Source organism: Monodelphis domestica, chromosome 1, assembly GCF_027887165.1.
Source record: "Monodelphis domestica isolate mMonDom1 chromosome 1, mMonDom1.pri, whole genome shotgun sequence".
In the NCBI taxonomy this organism is placed as follows: domain Eukaryota; kingdom Metazoa; phylum Chordata; class Mammalia; order Didelphimorphia; family Didelphidae; genus Monodelphis; species Monodelphis domestica.
The window spans coordinates 475,573,971-475,596,954 of NC_077227.1; the positions used below are offsets into that span (position 1 = coordinate 475,573,971).

A 22,984-nucleotide genomic window follows, 5' to 3' on the forward strand; every position below is an offset into this window, starting at 1 on the left:
TGTTTAACCTAACTCCTAATCAATGTTCATACTGTGATTTAAAAATATTTAACTTAAAAAGTTATTATGTTTTTCTTTTTCCAGATTACTTACAGATATAATTTTTAATCATTGTTTTCTAACATTTGGCAATCTAGGTTCTCTCCATCCCTCTCTCTCTTCCCCTCTCCCTATGAAGGCAGTTATGATATAGGTTTTACATATGCTATCATGATCTTTTCAAGACAAAGAGGTGCAAGTTATAAAAGGCATATTGTCTATATCCATTGTGTTGCAAAAGATATATGTCATTTAAATAGGAAAAAACTCGATTCAAGTAAAGTGAAAAATGAAATGTTTCAATCAGCACTCAGACTCTATCATTTTCTTCTAGGGCAGTGGATAACTTTTTTCATTATGAATTTGGTGAAGTTATCTTTGATCCTTCTATTGCTGACAATAGTTAAATCAATCACAATTCAACATAGTGCATTATTGCTGTTGCCATGTACAATATTCTCACTATACTTTTTGTCATTGTCTTTCTAGTTGTATTTTTTATTATGATTCTTCATAAATTCCTCAGAAAGTATTTTCTGGCCAAGAAAATAATAAATGAGCCTCAATACCTATATTATATATGGTTGATATATGTAATATACATATATAATATATATGTATTTTTTTTTGTAATATCAAAAAAGGAGCTGTAATAAGGTTAAAACAAGATGTTTATAATTACAGAAATAATAGAAAACATTACACTAGTTCAGTAAGAAAATTCCTCTGTTACCTCTATTTGACATTTCTACTAGTCTACAATTTTTTTAACACTGACATTTAAATTTTTTTTTAATTTTAATTGTCATGAAAAACACATTTGCATATAGGCCATTGTTGTAAAAGCACTTTCATACACAACCAAAATGCCAAAAAAAACAAAGATACACTGGTGTGAAAAATGATTACAGCAGTTCTTTCTCTGGAGGTTGATAGCATTCCGAGTCATAAATTCTTCAGGATTATCCCAGATCAGTGCATTGCTGATAATAACAAAGTTTTCACAGATAATCATCTTCCAATATTGCTATTATTGTATTCAATGTTCTCCAAGTTCTGCTTATTTTGCTCTGCTTCAGTTCCTACAGATCTTTCCAGCTTTTTTTTTTCTGAAATCATCTTACTTATCATTTCTTATAGCACAGTAGTATTCCATTACCAACGTGTACCATAATTTGTTCAGCTATCCCCTCAATTTCCAATACTTTACCATCACAAAAAGAGCAGCTATAAATATTTTTGTACAAGTAGGCCCTTTCCCCACTTTTATTATCTCTTCGAGATACAGACCCAGTAGTTGTATTACCAGATCAAAGGGTATGCACAGTTTTATAGCCCTTTGAGTATAGTTCCAAATTGCCCTTCAAAATGATTGGATCAATTCACAATTCCACCCACAAAGTATTAGTCCCAATTTTGCCATATCCCCTCCAACATTTACCACTTTTCTTTAATGCCATATTGACCAGTCTGATAGGTATAAGGTAGTATCTTGGTGTTGTATTAATTGCATTTTTCTAATCAAGAGTTATTTAGAATATGTTTTCACCTGAAAGTTGCTTGTTCATATCCTGTGACCATTTGTCATTTGGGGAATGGTGTGTATACTTATAAATTTGAGTTAGTTCTTTATAAATTTGAGAAATTAGACTTTTATCAGAAATGTTTGCTAAGAATGTTTTCTCAATTTCTTATTTCTATTCTAATCTGGCTTATTTCAGTTTTGTTTGTACAAAAGCTTTTAAATTTAACATAATCAAAATTATTCATTTAAAATTGTATAATATTCTCTGTCTCTTGCTTGGTCATACATTCTTCATTTCTCCAAACATTTGCCAGGAAAACTGTTCTGTTCTCCCCTAATTTTGTTATGGCATCATTCTTTATATCTAAATCATATATCAATTTATACCTTATTTCAGTATAGGGTATGAGATATTGGTCTATACCTAGCTTCTGCCATATTGTTTTCTAATTTTTTCCAGCAGTTTTTGTTAGAGTAAGTTCTTATTCCAAAATCTGGTGCCTTTGGATTTATCAAACATTAAGTTGATAGGGTCATTTGTGTTTGGACTTTAGTTTTTCTGTTTAGGTCTGACATTTTCCTCAGGAAAGCTAGGAAATCTGTCTTATTGAGTGGCCATTTTTTTCCTCTGAAAGGATGTGTTCATTTGGTAGGATTCCTTTTCTGCCTATTTTCTCAAATAGTATATATAGTATTGGGATTAATTGTTCTTTAAATGTCTGATAGAATTCACTTGTGAATCCATCTGGCCCTGGGGATTTTTCCATAGGGAGTTCATTGATGGCATGTTCAATTTTTTTTCTGATATGGTATTATTTTAGGATTGAGGTTTACTACCCTGGATAATTTCAATTTAAATATTCATCCATTTTCACTTAGGCATTGGGCTAAGTACTTTAGATACAAAGAACAGCAAAAAATAGTCTGTTCCCTCAAAAAGTTCATATTTCTATGGGTAAAAGTGTTTCCGTAACTAGGTGGGGGGGGGGGGAGAGGAGAGAGAAAGAGAGACAATGACATAGAGAGAGACATAGAGAGAGGCAGAGACAGGAAGAGACAGAGAGAGAGGCAGAGAGAGACAGAGAGACACAGAGTCAGAGATTGGTGATAATAGATACAGAATAAATAGAAAGCAAACTCAGAAGGAAAGGCATTCTCTAGAAAGAAAGGGGATAGGAAGCAAGGCCTCTGACATAAGACAGAATTTGATCTGAATCAGGAAGGAAGTCAAATAAACAAAGAGGAAGAAGTGAGGAAATAAATATCTTCCAGGAATGGGAAAAGAGTCAGGGCAAAGAAAAAACTAAAAGAGTCTTCCAGCAAAGACAGTAATATGGACAGTCAAGTTCTGAGAGCTATCTCTGGAACAACAAAGAAGGCCATTAGATGAAACAGAAATTAAAAAAATAAAAAGTGAAGCAAGCACTAGTGAACTCCTCCATCTTTCAACCAGGACTGCACTAGAAGATGAGTACTAAGCCTAAAAATGATATTATTTCTCTGGGAGTACTCCACAATATATCAGATATATCACAGCCAATGTAGCCTCTTCTGGGGGGCTAAATTCAGGGTCTATGGAAATGGATAGGACCCACCCACAACTTTGGGTCCCAAATCAGGATTTCCAAAAGAATTATGGCTTAGGTCCTGGTAGCTTTTTAACTATGGACTACAACAGGGAAGAAGAGACAAAGACTTAGCCATCCCATGCAGATCTACATAACATGAACTGCAGTGGAGACAAGAATTAGCTCTGATGTTATAAAATTCCACTCTAGGAGTCTAGTGGGATTTAGGATATGGGTCCAGCCAACCATCCCATTCTATACTGTGGAAGGATGCAAAGCCCGACCTTGGCACTAAGTCCCCAAAAGAAGTCTAAAGTTCAATGATATACCAAGAAAAACGTTATTTTAAAAGACAGCAAAGCAAATCATAAAGATATCTGGATTTAAATCCTACCTCAAACTCTGTACAAAGGCAAGAGGATATCCTTGACATATAACTTGGCACCATCATATCCTCTGATAGGTACAGGGGCAAAATGGCATCTTTGTTACCCACTCCTCTGTCCTAGGTCACAAATCTAGGGTAGATTGAGAAGGGGACATGCACAAGGGAGTAGAGTTTCCCAATTGGTTTGCCCTTAGTGGCACACTGAAAAAGGAAACTAGCAGCAGCAATATACTAACAGTTTGTAAGGGAGATTATGAGAAGGCAGATCTTGGCTGATTAAAACAAATAAAATATTTTAAATAAAATAAATAAAATAATCTTGGCTAAGTCACTTTATGAACTACATAGCATAGATCATTGAATTTCTCTGTTATGTAGTTTCTACATTTTTATGTTGATATTTTGGCTGCTAAAAGAGGAGGAAAAAGAACATTTGTATAAGAAAATTGCTTTTTAAACTCATCATACAAAGCAGCTAAACAGATCCAGTGTTGAGAAGCTATACAGACTATTTTGAAGATTTTAGAAAAAAATATCATCTAGATAAATACAAAGAGAGTGCCTGTTTAAAGGCAGAAATCTGCCTTTGCTAAGTATAGTTGCAGGGCACTGTGGACCCTAAGCTCATTTGCATGCATCTGTTTTTAGAATGTATAAAGGTTATAAAAGAAAAAGCATAAAACATGTCTATCACTTCTAGAGATAGTTGACTATAGGAGCAGAATGAAAACTTACCAATATTTTGATGTACTTCTCTTAACTTTTAGCATAAAGGGTTTCTTTTTTGTTTGTAAAGAGTTTATTTGAAGTGATAGAATGGGGGTGGGAAGGAATGAGATGGGGAACAATCATCAATAAACCATAGCAAAATGTACAGAAGTAAAAACATTCAAAATGAGGAATAAATGGTAATGATGTTATGACTTGGTTAAAAATAAATATATATTTACTAAAAGTGCTATTTAAGGGCAATGGTTTCACATGTGGTCTTTTTTGTTCCTCTTTGTGTATTCACATGTTTTTGTTAGATAAAATATTATAACCAAAATAAATTTTAATTTATATTTATATATTTATATATATATATTTCTCTATATTAATTTATCTAATTAATAGTGACATGACATTTTTGACATAACAACAGATAGCCTTGATTACTTCTGAAAATTGTCTGTTCATATCCTTTAGCCATGTGTCAATTGGTAAATGAATTACATTCTTATAAATTGGACTCATTCCTCTATATATTTGAAAAAACATTATGTCTTTATTAGAGAAATCTGTAATTTTTACTGTTATGTTTACTGCATATTATTCTCCATCCTATTTTCCCCTTGTTTATTTTATTCTCAAAAGTGTTTTGCTTCTGATCACCACTTGCCCCAATTTGTCCTCCCTTCTATTACCCTTAACCCTTGTATTATCCTCTTTCCAACCTATTTTCCTGTAGGATAAAATAAATTTCTATACCCAACTGAATATGCATGTTCTTCTCTTTTTGAGCCATTTTCAATGAGAGTAATGTTTAAACAATCTCCTTCCCACTTCCTCCATCTCTCCCCTCCACTATAAAACTTCTTTTGCACTTCTTTTATATCAGGTAATTTACTCAAGTCTACCTCTCCCCTCTCCTTTCTTCCAGTGCATTCCTTTTTCTCACCCCTTAATTTTACTTTTTAGACATGATATCATCATATTCAACTCAGATCTTTGCTCGCTATGTATACTCCTTATGATTGCCTGAATTATGATAAATTTCTTAGGAGTAACCAATATATTCTTTCCATGTAAGATTAGAAACATGTATCCCATGTAGAGATAAAATTGACCTTATTGAACCCCTTGTGATTTCTCTTTCCAATTTACCTTTTTATACTTCTCTTGAATCTTATATCTGAGAGTTGGATTTTCTATTCAGCTCTAGTTTTTTCTTCAGGAATGCTTGAAAGTCCTCTTTTTCATTGAATGCCCATTTTATCCTGTATATGGATATCCTTTCCAGGATTCGAGGCATGGAAGCCCCATAATCTAGAAAATCCACATAAGTATTTTTAGTCCTCTATACTAAAGAAGTATAAATTCTTTCTTTTTTTATAGAGTGTTTACAGTACCTCATTGTAAAATCTGGGTTAAGTATTTGGTTATAGGCTATATAGTTTTTCAGTTTTTTACTGTGTCATCCACTGGCTTCCATGTGTCATCTCTGAGTTCTTCAACCCCCCCCCCCCCAATTCCCATTTAATTTCTTCTGATGGCCCACAATATATCAAAATCATGAAAAGAAAAATGTAGATATGGAAAGGATACCCCTATTTGGGTTTTCTCGGTAAATGATTCTTGGTTGTATTCCTAACTTCTTTGCCCTCTAGAATATCCTGTTCTAGGCCCTTTGATCCTTTAATGTAGAATCTGCTAGATCTTGTAGCCTGACTGTAGCTCCATGATATTTGAATTTTTTTTGGCTACTTGTGATATTTTCTCTTTGCCCTAGGAGTTCTCTCCTGGGAGTTTTCCTTTTGGATCTCTTTCAGAAGATGATCAATAGATTCTTTCCATTTCTATTTTTCCTTCTGGTTCTAGGATATCAGGGCAGTTTCCCTTGAAAGTTCATTGAATAATGGTGTCTAAGCTCTTTTTTTTATGACAACTTTGAGGTAGTCCAATAATTCTTAAATTATCTCTCTTGGATCTATTTTTCAGGTCATTTGTTTTTCCAATAAGATATTTCACATTTTCTTTTATTCTTATAATTTTTCAATTTGATTTGATTTCTTTTTGACATCTCATGAAAATCATAGATTCCACTTTCCCAATTCTAATTTTTAAGGAATTATTTTGTTCAGTGAGCTTTTGTATCTTCTTTTCATTTGGCCAACTCGAATTCTTAAGGAATGCTTATCTTTTGTCATGTGACCAATTCTGCTTTTTAAGAAGTTCATCTCTTCAGTGTATTTTGGTGCATCTTTTAACAATTGACCTATTCTGCTTTTTGGAGTATTATATTCTATTATTTTTGTGCTTCCTATACCAAACAGTTGTAGTAGATATTGCTACTAGGGGAATTATGGTAATAGGGAAATGTTAGAGCAGTAACACCAGGAAGTAAACTAGGGGAAAGACTGGATCTTGGGCCCCTCCCCCTACACTACTTCCTGTTCTCTTTCAACTGTCTTGAAATTGTTCTTCTCAGAAATGGTAAGCTTGAAGATTTCCCCTAACAACTAAATCCCACAATCAAATCTTTTAACTAAGAGGTCTTTTATTCTTTTGGGTAGAGGAGGTAAGGAGAGGGGAGGGTTTGAGAGGAAAAATAGATCTCCCTAAGTTTCTAAGTTATCTCTGTTGATTGAAGATTTCAAGATGTATTCAAATTCAGTAAACAAAGTTATCTTTCCCTAAAGGAAGATGTTGACAACAAGTGCTGACAGATTTCTTCTAGGGCTAAAACCCAAAAGCCTTCTCAGCACACAGTCTTATGGATAAGCAATGACTAGAGAGAGAGCTTGTCTTCTACCTCCTCATCCAACAGCTAGAGAAGGAAAATGAATTCAAACAGCTGAACTTTCCTAACTGCTCCCTTCAAGATTCCATTGGAACACAGTCTATCTCCTTGCCCCTCCTCTGATGATTGGCATTTCAAGAGTTCTGAGCTTCTTGCTTTTTATGCAAATCCAATTTGTATTGCCATATCTTCATTTACACAGTCAAATATTTTTGGTTTGTTTATTTTTAAGCTTATTTATTTAATTAAACAATTTAGAATATTTTCCAAAAGTTATATGATTCATGTTCTTTCCCTCCCCTGCTCTCACCCTCCTCCCATAACCAAGGAACAGTTCCATGGGGTTTTACATGTATTATTTGTCAACATGGAAATATAGAAACCCCAGCTTATTTAGTGTGACAGTAGAAACCCCAGGTTCTGACCTTGTCACAGGAGACGTTTCTCCCCAAGGGAAGGTCCCACTTCACCAGACAATAGACATTCACTTCAGGTGGGGAAGTAGACCCCATCAGAAGTCACTTAGCTCTTTTGTCTACAGAAGCCTTTCCCAGTATATCACACCCTCCTTCAGAGGATCAAACTTGGTACATTCAGCTTGCAAGACTGACACACTACCTACTGCATCAAAGCTGAAGTGGATGTCTATTTTCTGGTGAAGTGGGACCTTCCCTCAGGGAGAAACTTCTCCTGTGACAAGGTCAAAACCTGGGGTTTCTACCCTCAAACTAAATAAACTTGGGATTTCTATATTTCCATGTTGACATTGATTAAAACCTATTTCCATATTATTGATGTCTACAATACAGTGATCATTTAAAATCTACATCCCCATTCATATCCCCATTGAACCATGTGATCAAGTACTTGTTTTTCTTCTGTGTTTCTATTCCTATAGTTCTTCCTCTGTATATAGATAGTATTCTTCCTCCTAAGTCCCTCAAAATTATCCTGGATCATTGAATTGCTGCTACTAGAGAAGTCTATTATGTTTGATTGTGCCACAGTATATCTGTCTCTATGTACAATGCTCTCCTGATTCTGTTCCTTTTGCTCTGCATCAATTACTGGAGGTCTTTCTAGTTCATGTGGAATTCTTCCAGTTTGTTATTCCTTTTAGCACAATAGTATTCCATCACCAATAAATAGCACAACTTGGTCAGCTATTACCCAAAGGGCATCCCGTAATTTTCCAATTTTTGCTACCATAAAAAGCATGGCTATAAATATTTTTGTACACATATTTTTCCCTATAATCTCTTTGGGGGTACAAACCCAACAGTGGTATGGCTGGATGAAATGGCAGGAGTCTTTTAAATCCTTTGGGCATAATTCCAAATTACCTTCCAGAATAGTTGGATTAATTCATAACTCCACCAGCAATGCTTCAGTGTCCCAATTTTGCCACATCCCCTCCAACATTTATTACTTACCTTTGCTGTCATATTAGCCAATCTGCTAGGTGTGAGGTGGTACCTCAGAGTTGTTTTGATTTACATTTCTCTAATTATAAATGATATAGAACACTTTTTCATGTGTTTATTGACAGTTTTGATTTCTTTATCTGAAAACTGCCTATTCATGTCCCTTGCCCATGTCTCAATTGGGGGATGACTTGATTTTTTGTTAAAATTGATTTAGATCCTTTTAAATTTGAGTAATTAGACCTTCTGCCAGTGGTTTTTGTTATAAAGGTTTTTTTCCCAATTTGTTTCTTCCCTTCTAATTGTGATTGCATTGGGTTTGTTTGTATAAAATCTTTTAAATTTAATGTAATCAAATTTATTCATTTTATATTTAGTAATATTCTCTATCTCTTATTTGGTCTTAAAATCTTTCCTTTCCCATAGATCTCACAGGTATACTGTTCTATGTTCACCTAATTTACTCATAGTTTACTTCTTTATATTTAAGTCATTCAGTCATTTTGAATTTATCTTGCTGTAGGGTGTGAGATGTTGATCTAAACCTTGTCTCTCCCCTACTGTTTTCCAATTTTCACAGCAGTTTTTGTCAAACAGTGGATTTTTATCCCGAAAGCTGGGATCTTTCAGTTTATCATACACTATCTTGCTGAGGTCATTTACCTCAATTCTAGTCCATTGAGTCTCCCTTCTATATCTTAGCCAGTACCATATTGTTTTGATGACTACTGATTTATAGTCTAGTTTAAGAACCGGTACTGCTAGGCCCCCATCTTTCACATTTTTTTCCATTGGTTTCCTTGATATTCTTGATCTTTTATTCTTCCACATGAACTTTGTTATAATTTTTTTTCTAATTCAGTAGAAAAAAATTTTTGGTAGTTTGATAGGTATGGAACAGAATAAATAATTAATTTGGGTAGGATTGTCATTTTTATTATATTATCTCATCCTACCCATGAGCAATTAATGTTTTTCCAATTATTTAGATTTAGTTTTAATTGTGTGAAAGGTTTTTTGTAGTTGTGCCCATATAATTCCTATGTTTGTCTTGGTAGATAAATTCCTAAACATTTTATATTGTCTAGGGTAATTTTAAATGAAAATTTTCTAACTCTTGCTGCTAACTTGTGTTGGAAATATATAGAAATATCGATGATTTACATATGTGGATTTATTTTTGTATCCTTCAACTTTGCTAAAGTTGTTAATTCCACTAGATTTTTAGTTGATTCTCTAAGATTCTTTAAGTAGACGATCATATCATCTACAAAGAGTAGAGTTCATTCTTCTCATTGCCTACTTTAATCCCTTCAATTCCTTTTTCTTATCTAATTGCTACTGGTAGCATTTCTAGTACAATGTTAAATTTAATAAAGTTGATAATGGGCTTCCTTGCTTCACTCCTGATCTTATTGGGAAGGCTTCTAATTTATCTTCCTTGCAGATGATGCTTGCTGATGATTTTAAATATACAGCTTATTATTTTTAGGAAAGGCCTTATCTATTCCTATATTTTCTAGTGTTTTCAATAGGAATATGTTATATTTTGTCAAAGGTTTTTCTGTATCTATTGAGATAATCATGTGATTTCTGTTGGTTTGCTTCTTGATATGGTCAATTATCTGCATGGTTTTCCTAATATTAAATGATCCTTTAATTCCTGCTATAAATCCCACCTGATCATAGTGAATAACCCTCATGATCACTTGCTGGAGTCTTTTGACTAATAGTCTATTTAAGATTTTTGCATCTACGTTCATTAAGGAGATTGATCTGTAGTTTTCTTTCTCTGTTTTTAGTCTGCCTGACTTTGGGATCAGTACCATCTTTTGTGTCATAAAAAGAATTTGGTAAAACTCCTTCTTTGTTTATTAGGTCAAATAGTTTTTATTGTACTGGGATTAGTTGTTCTTTAAATGTTTGATAGAATTCACTTGTGAATCCATCTGGCCCTGGGATTTTTTCTTAGGGAGTTCTTTAATGGCTTGTTCAATTTCTTTTTCTGATATAGGATTGTTTAAGTATTCTATTTCCTCTTCTGTTAATCTAGGCAATTTATATTTTTGTAAATATTCATCCATTTCACCTAGATTGTCATATTAATTACACTAGGAATATTATTGATTAGTAATTGATTCTGATAAGTTGAATGGCAGGAGAAAGAAGGAACTCAAGCTAGTTCAGAATGCAAAGCAAGAGTTCTGTTGAAATTCCCAGGTGCGGGGTTTTTAACTGCCACTGAGAGGTCTGAGATTCTAGTCATTTTCTGACTAGCTTTCACTCTTTTGGATCTGAGCTTGGTCCAAGGAGCAGTGTCCTCCTGAGCTGCCTGGCTTTTCCCTATGGAAACCTTTTGGAAAAGAGAGAAGTTACTGTTTGACAGTAGCTGAAGAGTAAAATCCCGACAAAGAGATCTTATTCCTCTGATGTTTGTGAGAAAAGAGAGAGAGAGGTAAGTATTAGGCCTATTCAGATCATTCCTCCTTCAACCAAAGTCAACCTTGGCTGGAACTGGCAGTACAATCTTTACTGCAACACCTTGAGATAGTATTCTTAAATTATATATTATTTAATTAAAGATTTTGGACATAGGCTTAGTTTAGATACAAATTGAGAATTAGTTAGAATAAGTACAGAGCATAGGTTTGGGGAAACCCAAACAGAAGAAGTATTCATGAGGACCTAAAAAGTGGTAATTGGGATCTCCTTAGAACCACCCCTTAGTTTTTAGGCTCTCCTAATATATCCTTCAACTATAAACCTTATAAATGTAATAAATTGAGATTAAGTTTTTCATCTGTCCCCTAAGTTATTCATTGTTCTGCCCTACAACCTATTTCCAACACTGTCACATTGGTCCTTTTTCCTAGAGTATCTAACAACAACAAGAAAATACTGAGTGTAGAAACTATCTGAACAATTGCCATATAATTGGACAAAATAATTCTTAATAATTACCTTAATTTCATCTTCATTAGAGGTGATGTCCCCCCTTTAATCCTCAATAATGTTAATTTGGTTTTCTTCTTTTTTTAATTAGATTAATCAGTACTTTATCTATTTTGCTTTTTCAAAGTACCAGCTCCTAGTCTTATTTATTACTTCAATAGTTCTTTTGCTTTCAATTTTATTAATTTCTCCTCTGATTTTTATGGTTTCCAATTTAGTGTTTATTTGGGGATTTTTCACTATAATGATTAAAATTTTTTGGATACCGTCTACAAACTTTCACCTATCCATCATATTTTTCTTCTCCCCACCTCCCCCATGAGGTTCTTTATGAAATATGAAATTACCCCATTTTATTCCTTTTTTCATTTCTCGTAGCATTATCCTTTTTATATCCCTAGTTTATATATATATATATTTGGCATTTCATCCTATACAATTTGTCATTATTTCCTCTAAGTATGCTTCTTCTAGCTATCCTGTTAATAATAACAATTTTAAGAGTTACCAAATAACATCTTTTCTTATAGGAATACAAATCATTTGAATTTATTGGGTTCCTTTAAAAAATTTCCCCCCTTTCTTAATTACCTTTTGATGATTCTCTTGAGCTCTGTGTTTGGGCATCAAATTTTCTATTTATGCCCAGTCTTCTCTTTATGAATGTTTGGAAGTCCTCTATATTATTAAATGACCATAACATCTCTTGCAACAATATAGTCAGTTTTGCAGGGTAGTTGATTCTTGCTTGTAGACTCAGTTCCCTTATTTTCCAGAATATCATATTCCATGCCTTCAATTCCTTCAATGTGAATGCAGTCAGGTCCTTTGTTATCCTAACTGTGGTTCCATGATATCTGAATGACTTCTTAGCAGCTTGCAATATTTTTTCCTTGGTCTGGTAGTTCTTGAATTTGGCTATAATATTCCTGGGCATTGTGAATTGGGAATTAAATGCAGGAGGTGATCTGTGGATTCTTTCAATCTCCACTTTTCCCTCTTGTTTAATAAGGTATAGGTAGTTTTCTTGGATAATTTCCTGTGGAATGATATCCAGGCTTTTTCTTTTGTCATGATCTTTTGGTAGTCCAATAATTCTTAAATTGTCTCTCCTGGATCTATTTTCTAAGTCTGTAGTTTTGTCAATCAGGTATTTCATATTTTCCTCAATATTTTTCATTTTGTTTTGTTTTTATGAGATTCTTACTACTGTGGAAAGGAAACTAGAACAAGTTCTGGACTTTCTGCCACTGTGTTGGAACAGGCAACAATGGGAATATTAGAGAGAGAAGAAATTGTCAAAACTGACATTTGGTGGGGGAAGGGGAAACTGGGAGTGGCAGTGGGTCTTGTGACTAGGACTTCCTTCCTGGCATGGGAAGTGGGAGGAGCTTTGGCTTCCCAGACTGGATAGAGTGCCTTGATTTCTTCAGCTTCAAGAGATAGGCCCAATCAGCTCTGAAGTTCAGAACTTTTCTTGTTGCTTGCTATCTACTGCTAAGATTTTGAAATTAAGAAAACTAACACAGATATAGTGTAGACAGGAATAAGAGAAATCCTCCACCAGCCTGTGAGTCCTGGCCTCAGCTCCAAAGCTGAGAAAGGCTCCGACCTTAGTAAGGGGCATTCTCTTTTCCCTGATACCTCTCCAAACTGGACTCGTTATTAAAATTTCTCTTATTTGAATATCAGTCAGGTAAGTGGACTATCTTCCCTGGGGCATAGAGGGAGCTGAACCTCAGTTCAGTCATCTAATTACAAATGTTCCTTATTGGACCCCTGCTGGGTGACCAAATTCTGGGGAAAGGCTTGTCCCTCAGGAGGGTCTGTGTTTACCTGCTCTGGGGCAACTTCGGCAGCAATTCAGAGAGAAAAACATCCCTGAAGGCTGTAATATTTAAAATAGTTATGGTCATAAATTGTGGCAGTTAAAAGAGTTAATGCATTAAACTGTAAGAATTAAAATAGTGGAAGACTTAAATTGTAGTAGATATAAGAGTGGGTAAGTAAATTGTGACCCCAGAAAATATGTTTCACTACAGTGTCTTGGTTTTAAATCAAATATAAGGTGGTCACCAGGGAAATATTCCCAATTATGAATATACCCAAGTCAACTGGGTTTTATAGAGAATTTAATTAATAATACAATAAGGAATTAAAGAAAAGAGAGAAAGAGAGAAAAAGGAAATAAGTATTAAGGGCCTTAAGCCAACATGGCCTAGACGTGAGTCTTAAGAGAGAGGGATCAGTCAGTCAGTCTTTTATCACTCACCACAAGGCCTGTCTAAGCAAGGATTCTAGTGACAGAGTCTCTTCAGAGAGAGTTCCAGCCAGAGTCCTCCTCAAAGAGCTTTCCAGCCAGAGACTGTTTCAAAGGGCCTCTCTCAAGAGCCTCCAGGGGGACAGAGTCCCCTCAGAGGAGCTCCAGGGAGACCTCCTTAGAGATTGTCCTCCAAGAGCTTCCCTTCTCTAGAGCCTCTCTCAAGAGAGATTCTCCAAAAGGATTTTTTTCTCCTCAAGAGATTCTGCTTTTTCTTATATTGGGGTTTTTCTCCTATGTCACCTCCCCTAAGTCCTTACATCTACCAATCACTGTAGACATTTTCCAAAGGACAACCCATTCTAAAAACACTGCTAGATTGACTTAATCCCTTTAGTTAGTTTGAATCAGAAAAAACACTGCTGGGTCGACTAATCCCCTCAAGAGAAAACATCTAAGTAAGTTTTCACCTCTTTGCTCCTGGCAAGTTTACAAGTTGCCCAACCTTTATAGGTACCTAGCATCCCTTGGTATCAATTCTAAAAACAGGCATGGCTCAAAGAACTCCTTGCCTCATCATAAGCATGGGTCCAAGTACTTTCATTGTTTAGCAAGGAGTTTTCTCCCCTAAAGCAGTCTTAAGTATGGGTGGAGTAGAGGTCCTTCCATTTCTGATCCTGGCGAGTTCTCACAGTCAAAATGGGGAATGTTCCTAGTAGGGAATTGTTCCAATTGAGAATTCCCCGATGGGGAAATTTTTAACATTCACAAGTCTGAGAAAGTTCAAGATTTACAAGGCTATCATAAGTGACTCATTTCTTGGACACCCGATTTGGTTCAAAAATAGCCTCTTGGAAGGGGGCCTCTCTCTCCTTTTCCTCACTGGCAGCCATATTCCCTCTCTCCCTTCAACTCCACCATACCTCTGCTACAAACATTCCATATCCCTTGTTCTCATATCCACCCATTCTTTCCCAATAAATATTATACTACCTTGTGAAGTCATTTGCTTCTAGGTGTTGGATTCTAATTTTTAAAGACTGAATTTCATCCCTGGCTTTTTTGGTCATCCTTCTGGTTTAATTTTCTCTGTAGGTCATCTTTCGCCTTCTTTGCCTTGTTTTCAAGCTGGTCAATTCTGGCTTTCATGACACTTTTTTTTCTTGTTTTTGTTCATGTGCCTCTGTTTCCAGATGACTTATTTTGCTTTTTAAGTTCTTTTTCCAATTGTCTTTAGCCACTCTTAATTGTTTGTTTTAAATTGTGTTTTGAGTTCTTCCAAAGCCTGTATCCAATTCACTGGAATTTATGTGTTTTTGCCTGGTGTTCCTTGATCTTCCTCTGTTCCATTTGCTCTTTGTTCATTACCTGGTTAGAAGTTTCGATTATAATTTTTTTTTCTTTTTCCATTGTTTTATTCATATTTTCCCTTCATTTCCCCCTGTCATTGGCTGTAATCTTGCTCCTCTGTTTATTTGCTGGATTTGTGAGTTTGGGCTATTCAGTCCTAAATGGCCTTCTTCTCTGCTCTGCTGATTGACTAGATTAGGCTGATGGAGTATTAATGAGCACTCAGGTCAGATTTTCCCCAGTTAGCAGCAGAAGCTGAAATGTAAGTGAAGGTGTGGAGGCTAAATAGAGCTGTGCTTCTGTAATAAATAATAAATTTAATAAAACCTGTTATCAGGTTGTAGCCTTCTTTCTGGGAGCTTAGTCAGCAAGGCTCTCATCACAGTTAATGGGGGAGGGATGTTGGAGATTGAGCTTCCCTGCCCTCTGAAGGCTTCTTATCTGTCCTATTGATGAGATTAAGCTAGGGTGAAGTTTATCTGAGGAGCTGGATGTGCCCTGAGGCCAAACCCTTGAGTGGGGGGGGGGAAGATGAACCGTTTTGATTGCACTAGGTTGCTCTCTCTGTGCTTCTCCTCCAGTTGCCTCTCTGCCATCTGTGGTCAGCACTCTGAACCTGGCACAACTGTGACAGCAAGGCACGCCCTTCAGGCTAGAGTTCTCACCCCAAGATTCCAGTGATCATTGGAGACTTAGCAAAGTAGGTGGAGGAGGGTTTCTAGGAGCTTCCTTCTTCCTTTCCCTTAAACCTGAGAGTTCAAGAATTCAGGCTTTTTCTTTTTTTTGGCTTACCTTTTTAAGTTGAATTCAGCAGGAGAGTCCCCCAGCTCTGTCCTGTTGTTAGATTTTGTTTTCTGTCCCCATTAAGCACTTTGTTTTTGATTGGTGTGGAAGGGTTTTCAGAGATGTCTGGACTTTTGTTGTGTCTAAGCAGTCATCTTGACTCTGCCTCTCTCAAATCTTTTTTTCATGATTTTCCTCCAACACTTACTTCTTTTCCCAATTTTTCTTCTTTCTCTCTGATTTGAATTAACAATCCCTTTTGAGCTTCTCTGTGAATTCTTTTGGGCTTGAGACCAATTTAATTTTTTCTTTGAGGCTTTGAATACAATAATATTGATTTTTTGTCTTCTTCTGAGTTGTGTTTTGTTCTTCCTTATCACCAAAATTACTTTTTCTTTGTTGTTGTTTTCTCATTTTTTCCAACCCTTTTTCTTGACTTTTAATGAAGTATCTGTTAAAGTTGTCTCTGGTTCTGTGGTGAAAGAGGAGGTATCCCAGGCTTCATTCTTGAACAGCTGCTTTCACAGCCAGCTCTAGGGATTTCTAAGTTTTTATTTATAAAGTGGTATGATCTAAGAAATATTGTGTTTTCTACTCTTATGGCCTGTGCTCTGACCTGTGAATGACCACGAGCATTCTTTTCCACCCTGGAACTGAGACCAGGCTCTCCTGCTCCTGCATGATCCCTAGCACTAGTGTATTAGTGCTCCTCCTCATCCTGGTACTACAACTCAGGACTTTGACCTGAATTTGTGGACAAGTAACGCAATACAATATCACACCCAGACCTAGCAAAGGAGTGCCTATAGTTTCCTTTTGACAAGCTTTCAGATTGCCTTACCTTTTGTGAGCTAAGAGCTCCAGAAACCCTTTCTGCAGATTCAGCAGCCTGATCTGGCTTGCCAAAGTGGGGTCAACCTTGGCACATTTGGTCTGAGTTCTACTTCTACCCCGGTGTTCTGCCAACCTTCTAAGTTGTCTTGGGCTAAAAGGTTGTTTCGCCTTGATCCTTTATGGTTCCTACTGCTCCAGAATTCATGTTAAGCATTATGTCAAAATTGTTTAGAAGCTAATTTGTTGAGGTTCAGAGGTGAGAGAAACCTGTTCCTTCTCTGTTGTCTTCACTATTCCTCTTATTTCTTTATTTTTAAATAACTATTTTGTGCTTATTTAAGATTTCTTTATTTGTTTTTTTCTAGAAGTTAGAATTACATAATCAGTTTATTAATATCCCCTCTTTCCATTTCATTAATATGTTTTAAGAGAGTGAATTTTTCCAAAGACTGCTTTAGCCACATCCAAAAATATTGGTATACTATATCACTGTTATGCTATGATTAAAGTTCTTTGAAGACTGTATATTACTTTTTATAGTTATTTATTAGTACAGGTGAGAGAGTAAAGGTGAGTGAGAGAGAAAGAGAAAGAGAGATTGCATGATCATGTAACCATTCTAATTTCTAGATTCTATATTCTGCCTCAGACTTGTCCTAAGCAGCTTGTCAGAAAGCAAGTGTGAAATAAGCCAGTATGTACCAAGAGTTAAATGATGAAGAAAAGAGAGAGAGAGAGAGCAACAAGTGTCCAGCATAGTAACTTTTATTAAATGTCCATAGCAGAGTGCCTATCACATGAAGTTGGTGTTACTATTATCCCTATTTTTATAGTTGAAGAAATTAAGGTAAATGCATGTGGAGTGACCAGCAAAGGGTCACACTGATATTCAGTGTCTGAAGCTAGATTTGAGCTAAAAATCTTCCTAACTTCAGCTTAACTTTAAGCTATCTAACATTTTTATTAATGACTTAAAAGACAGGGAGTATCATTCCCTTTGCTTATATTTATAAGCCTAGGGCTCAATGTATTTCTCAGCACACAGACCACCCTTAATAAGTGCTTTCTTCAAGGGGCAGCTAGGTGGCTCAGTGAACTGAGAACCAGGCCCAGAGACAGGAGGTCCTGGTTTCAAATCTGACCTCAGACACTTCCTAGCTGTGTGACCCTGGGCAAGTCACTTAATTTCCATTGCCTAACCCTTGCCACTCTACTGCCTTGAAAGTAATACACAGTGTTGATTCCAAGATGTAAGGTAAGGGTTGGTTTTAAAGTAAAAATTTAAAAATAAAAAGTGCTTGTTTCTTTCCTTCCAAAAAGATTTTTTGACATGCTAGAGCTTTGAGATATAACTAATTGAATTAAATAAATGGGAATTTCTGTGTTTGAAAGAAAATCAATTTCACAAGTACCAGTTGGAAGAGGCTTTGTTAGCAGTTTGATAGAGATCTAGGGTTTGCCGAGAATGATACTGCATACCTATAATCCCAGCTACCCAGCTACCAGGGAGCCTAAGGCTATTGGACCTCTTGATTTTGGAGTTTCAAGCTGCAGGGGACTAAACTGATTAGATATCTGTGGCTAAGGAGCCAGAGATCACCAGGGTGCCTAAGAAGAAGAAAATCAGCTCACGTCAGAAATGGAGGTCACAACTCCCCTGCTGATGAATCTGATCCATGACTAATCTTTGTACTTCAAGCTTCAGTGAAAGGGAGAGAACCAGTTTTTCTAAAAATAAAGGGTTTTTTTTCCCCTTAATCTAGCAATTTTAATTGTATTGCATGCTCAATATGAGGTAGCAGTGTACTGTACCAATCCAAAAAGCTATTATGACCTTGGACAAATGCTTATAGGAATAGAGGGAAAATAGTTCTCATGGAATTCTGCCCAGGTCAGACTAAAACGTAGATATCACATTCGAGGTGGGAAGGCAATTAAATAAGGGTAGACAGTGTGGTATATGATTGAGGAGTCCACATTATATTTGTGTCATTTAAAGGTCTGGTAAAGATTCAAGGGAGACATGAAAGCTATACTTAAGTATTGAAAAGACTGTGATATGGAAAGTAGATCTGTTTGATTCCACAGGACAGACATAAGGGCAATGGCTATATGATGTAAATTTAGTTTAGATTTCAGGGAGAAAAAAAGAAAACACTTCCTAATGGGTTTTCAAAAAGTGGGAAGGACTTTTCCTAAGGTTGAAGAGGATTCTCTATTATTATAGGTCATATAGGAGAGGCTAGATGACCCCTTGTCAAGTACATCAAAGCAGGGGTTTCATTTTGGTATAGTATGAGTTGCCTCATTTTTCAAAATCACAAATTCTGATTTTGTGAACTTCAAGCTATGATACTAACATTGTTGTTGTTGTTCTTTCATTTAGTCAAGTGTGACACTTTTTTTGACCCTAAAGGAGTTTTCTTGGGAAAGATTCCGAACTTTCCTTCTCCAGATTAGTTTATGAATGAGGAACTGAGGTAGACAGGATTAAATGAACTGCCCAGGATCACACAGCTAGTATCTGGAACCAGATTTAGACTCAGGAAGATAAGACTTTCAGACTTCAGGCCCAGCACTCTACTCACTGAGCCACCTAACATCATCACACAATAAAAGGATACCTATTCACTGCAATATCCAGGTATCACCTGTTAATAATTGCTGAAGTTACTCGTTTACAACAACCCTTCAGTCCTGAAGCTTTGTCTCTATATTGTGAAGTCTTAAGCAGACTCTCTTATATGAATGTAAATAGATTCATGATTAAGCTTACTGATTTCAGCATTTCTAGTGAGTCTTCTGAGAAAGACTGTAAGTCCCATTTGAAGTAAGTGTAGCAAAATATGACACAAATGAAATTTTATTGATTACTAAATGGATAATTTATCAACTTCAAAAGAAGCACAAGAAAAGAATTTTTGAAAATCATTAGAGAAATAGATTACGTTGAAAATCAAAATACTATTGAACTGATAAAGAAAGCACATCAGGGATTTTAAAAGGCCCACAAAATGAATAAACAATTTTTAATTTGAAGAGAAAGCAGAAAGGAAAGTATAATTGACTAATTTTTAAAAACGTGGAAAATTCAAAAGAGATTGCAAAACAAAAAACCCAAAATTATTAGAAGTAACCACATCTAATTATATATCAGGAAGCCAAGAATTTAAAGAAAATGGATAAATGCCTACAAAAATATGAAATACACAAATGAACAAAATTGAACACTGAAATGATAAAATGGAAATAATCCACTTACAGAAAGAGAACTTAAGGAAGACACAAATGAACTTGTAAAGGGAAAAAGCTCCTGAAAGGGGAATTCTATCAAATATTTAAAGAGTAATCACTAAGCTACATAAACAGAACTTGAAAACACAGGTAAACAGCAATCTCCTTTTATGAAATGAATTGTCAAAGTACTAAATGCCAGACTAAGGTATTTGTTTTTTATTTAAAAAGCAATTACTAGGTATATACTTCTGTGTATAAATTTTATATTCCTCAAGAGAAATGCAAGCCCAAAGGGCTTACATTTCCCTACATTTAGCACAGAGCCTTGTTCAATAACTGATGCTTCACAGGTGTTTGCTCAACAGATTAAACAAGGAACCACTGAAAGTTTTTTAATAGATTAACTTGCTCAGAACCCAGGCATCAGGAAAATGAATTTGAATGGGATATCAAGGTAAGAGATAAAACCAGAAATGGAACCTTAAACCATTGATATTTACACTATTCTGTACCACACTTCCTTATCAAGCAAATAACTTTCCATAACATGAAACTGGAGTTCATAGGGAACTTATGGATCATCCAGTTCAACCCTCTTGTTTTACAGATAAGAAATTGAAGTCCAGAATAGTAAAACAACCTGCCCAAATTACAAAGTCAATTGATACCAGCTAGAATTAGAGTTTATGTCTTTAGGCCCCAAATTCTGTATTCATTCTACATTACCATATTTACTTTAGAAAGGTTTAAATTATTAATTTGTAGGCTTGGGTTATTTTTGCCTACAGGGCATACAGATGTTTCAAATCCATCACTTACAATGCTTACCAGTTGCCAGAAGAATTTTTCATTTATCCTGTTTGGTGAAACCCTGAGAACAAGTTACCTAGATCTCCCAGACCTTAAATAGAACTTTAGGTTTTCACTTCTGTGAATTTTAGATTTACTCCACCCTGCTTAGTTTTAGAATTCTAGCAACCAGGAATGTATACACCCCCACTTAAGGATTTAGTGTGGGGGAGAAAGGTCTATGATGGTCCTGTGCTAGCAAGTGACAAATCAGAAACAACTGACTAACCCCCTGGGCTGTCCAAAGCCAAGTTTAAGCCACCATTGGTACATGTGAGATGCAGGAAGTGATGTAAAGAACTGCCTTTACATTTCACATCACTTCCTGTGAGAGACTGTCTTGGTAGTGGTAGTTGATTTGGAGGGGCTCCAGTGTGGGACCTCAGACTGCTTCCCTTAGATAACCACATGGTGAGTGTTAAGACTGACTCCCTTTTTCCTTAGCTCTTTCTGGAGGCACTAGCCTCCAAGGAGGCCCCTCATCTTGGAGTAGGCCTCATGGCTGGAAGCTGAGCTGGATTTAATCTTCTGGGGAGGCCCTTTGGCTGAGACCTCTGAACTCTTCCTGGCTCAGACCAGGCCAGAGCAGCTCTTCTTCCCTTTCTCTTTCACTCCCTTAATTTCTTCCTTCTGTTGTAAATAAACCACCATAAAATTCCATTCTGACTTGAGTATTTCATTGGGATTTAGAATTTAAATCCCTGGTGACCAATTAAAAATATATTCAGTCTCAACCCTAAAATTTACCCTTAACACTTCTCCCTCTAGTAAACCTGGGAGAAGGAAAGCTACTTGAAGATAAAAATGGAAAAAAGCTTCCATATCAGGGCTATGTAAACTTCAGGGTTTGAATGAGTAGTGGAACATTTTCAAAATGTAAAAAAGAATATTTCTCCTCCAAGAGTACAGAAAAGATTCCAGAATCTTAACATTTTAGAATTAGAAAGGATTTCAGTGGCATTCTATTTCAACCTAAATCACAAAGTGATACCTATTAGAAAATATCCAGCAGGAAGCCAACAAATCTTTGCTTAAAACTTTCAGATGAAAGAGACTCCAATGATGGATGGTCATCAAGTAATTTCTGATGCCATAAACACCTTTGATTACTGGAATTTTTCATTGAAAAACATTTTCCTCCAACTTTTTGTAAGAGTTTCACCTCCCCTAGTCTCATGTTAGAGACAAAGTTAAATACTACAATGTATTTACTCACATAATATATTAGGGACATCTCTAGGAAGAGGAATATTAAATGTAAGTTAATCTAGGAGGTTTGGAAGAAGAGATGGAGACGTGGAGGGTTTCTTTATTTTCTTTAAAAAAATACCTTATCTTCCATCTCTAGAATCAATACTGTGTATTGGTTCCAAGGAAGAAGAGCAGTAAGGGCTAGGCAATGGGGCTTAAGTGACTTTCACAGGTTCACACAGCTAGGAAGTATCCTAGGTCAAATTTGAACCCAGGACTTCCCATCTCTGAGCCTAGCTCTTAGTCCATTGAGCCACCTTGCTGCCTTTTCTTTGTTTTATTTATTCTTTATTCATCCAAGAAAAATGATTCCCAATTAGGAGTAGAGGGTAGGAAAGGGAGAACTAAAAAGGACAAAATAGAAGATAGAAGATTAAATTAATTAAATTGTATTCATTATGACTAGAGTATCAGCTTTCATTTGTATTGAAAAAAAGAACTTTGAACTGAAGGCAAAATTAGGGGAGTTATTTTATGAAGGAAGAGACTTTTGATGATATTCAATGGACAAAAACTGTGGTCTCAAATATTATTATATAATAATAAGATACCTATGAATATCTTTCTTTGACCCAGAAAATGACAAATTAATGAACTGTTTGAAATTCTGTAATACTCTATCAATGCCCCATGGATGGTTTGTTATCTTGAAAGGAAGATGATGCTAGAACATCTAGTTATAGATTTATAAGAATTAGAGCTACAAGAGAGATTAGAAATTATCTAGTTTAAGGCCCAACTTTCTCTTTCTCCATCATTTTATAGATCAGTGAAGTTATTTTACTTTAGAGAGAAAATATTTGTCCAAGGTTGACCAAGTAATAATAGATTAAATATTTAAACTTTGCCCAAGGTTGGCCAAGTAATTACAGATCAAATGTGTAAACTTTTCTGTTCTACCTCTAAATACAAGCATTAATGGAGTGTAGGACTAGAGTGTCCTTTGCTATGAATAGAAAAATTTTTTTCTCTTCCCAATCAAGTGAGCAAATAAAGAGGGAGGGAGAGAACTCAGAATTCAA

The 22,984-nt window shown here is 35.6% G+C and overlaps 1 long non-coding RNA gene across 1 annotated transcript in view; it reads left to right on the forward strand.

Annotated features, from left to right (window-relative positions):
* Nucleotides 1-6,633: 6,633 nt before the first annotated feature.
* The window catches only part of LOC130456472 (uncharacterized), a 33,142-nt gene continuing 16,791 nt past the window's right edge, over nt 6,634-22,984 (forward strand). The window contains exon 1 of the long non-coding RNA XR_008915374.1: nt 6,634-6,715. This is a non-coding gene — a long non-coding RNA (uncharacterized LOC130456472). The remainder of the gene's footprint in view (nt 6,716-22,984) is intronic.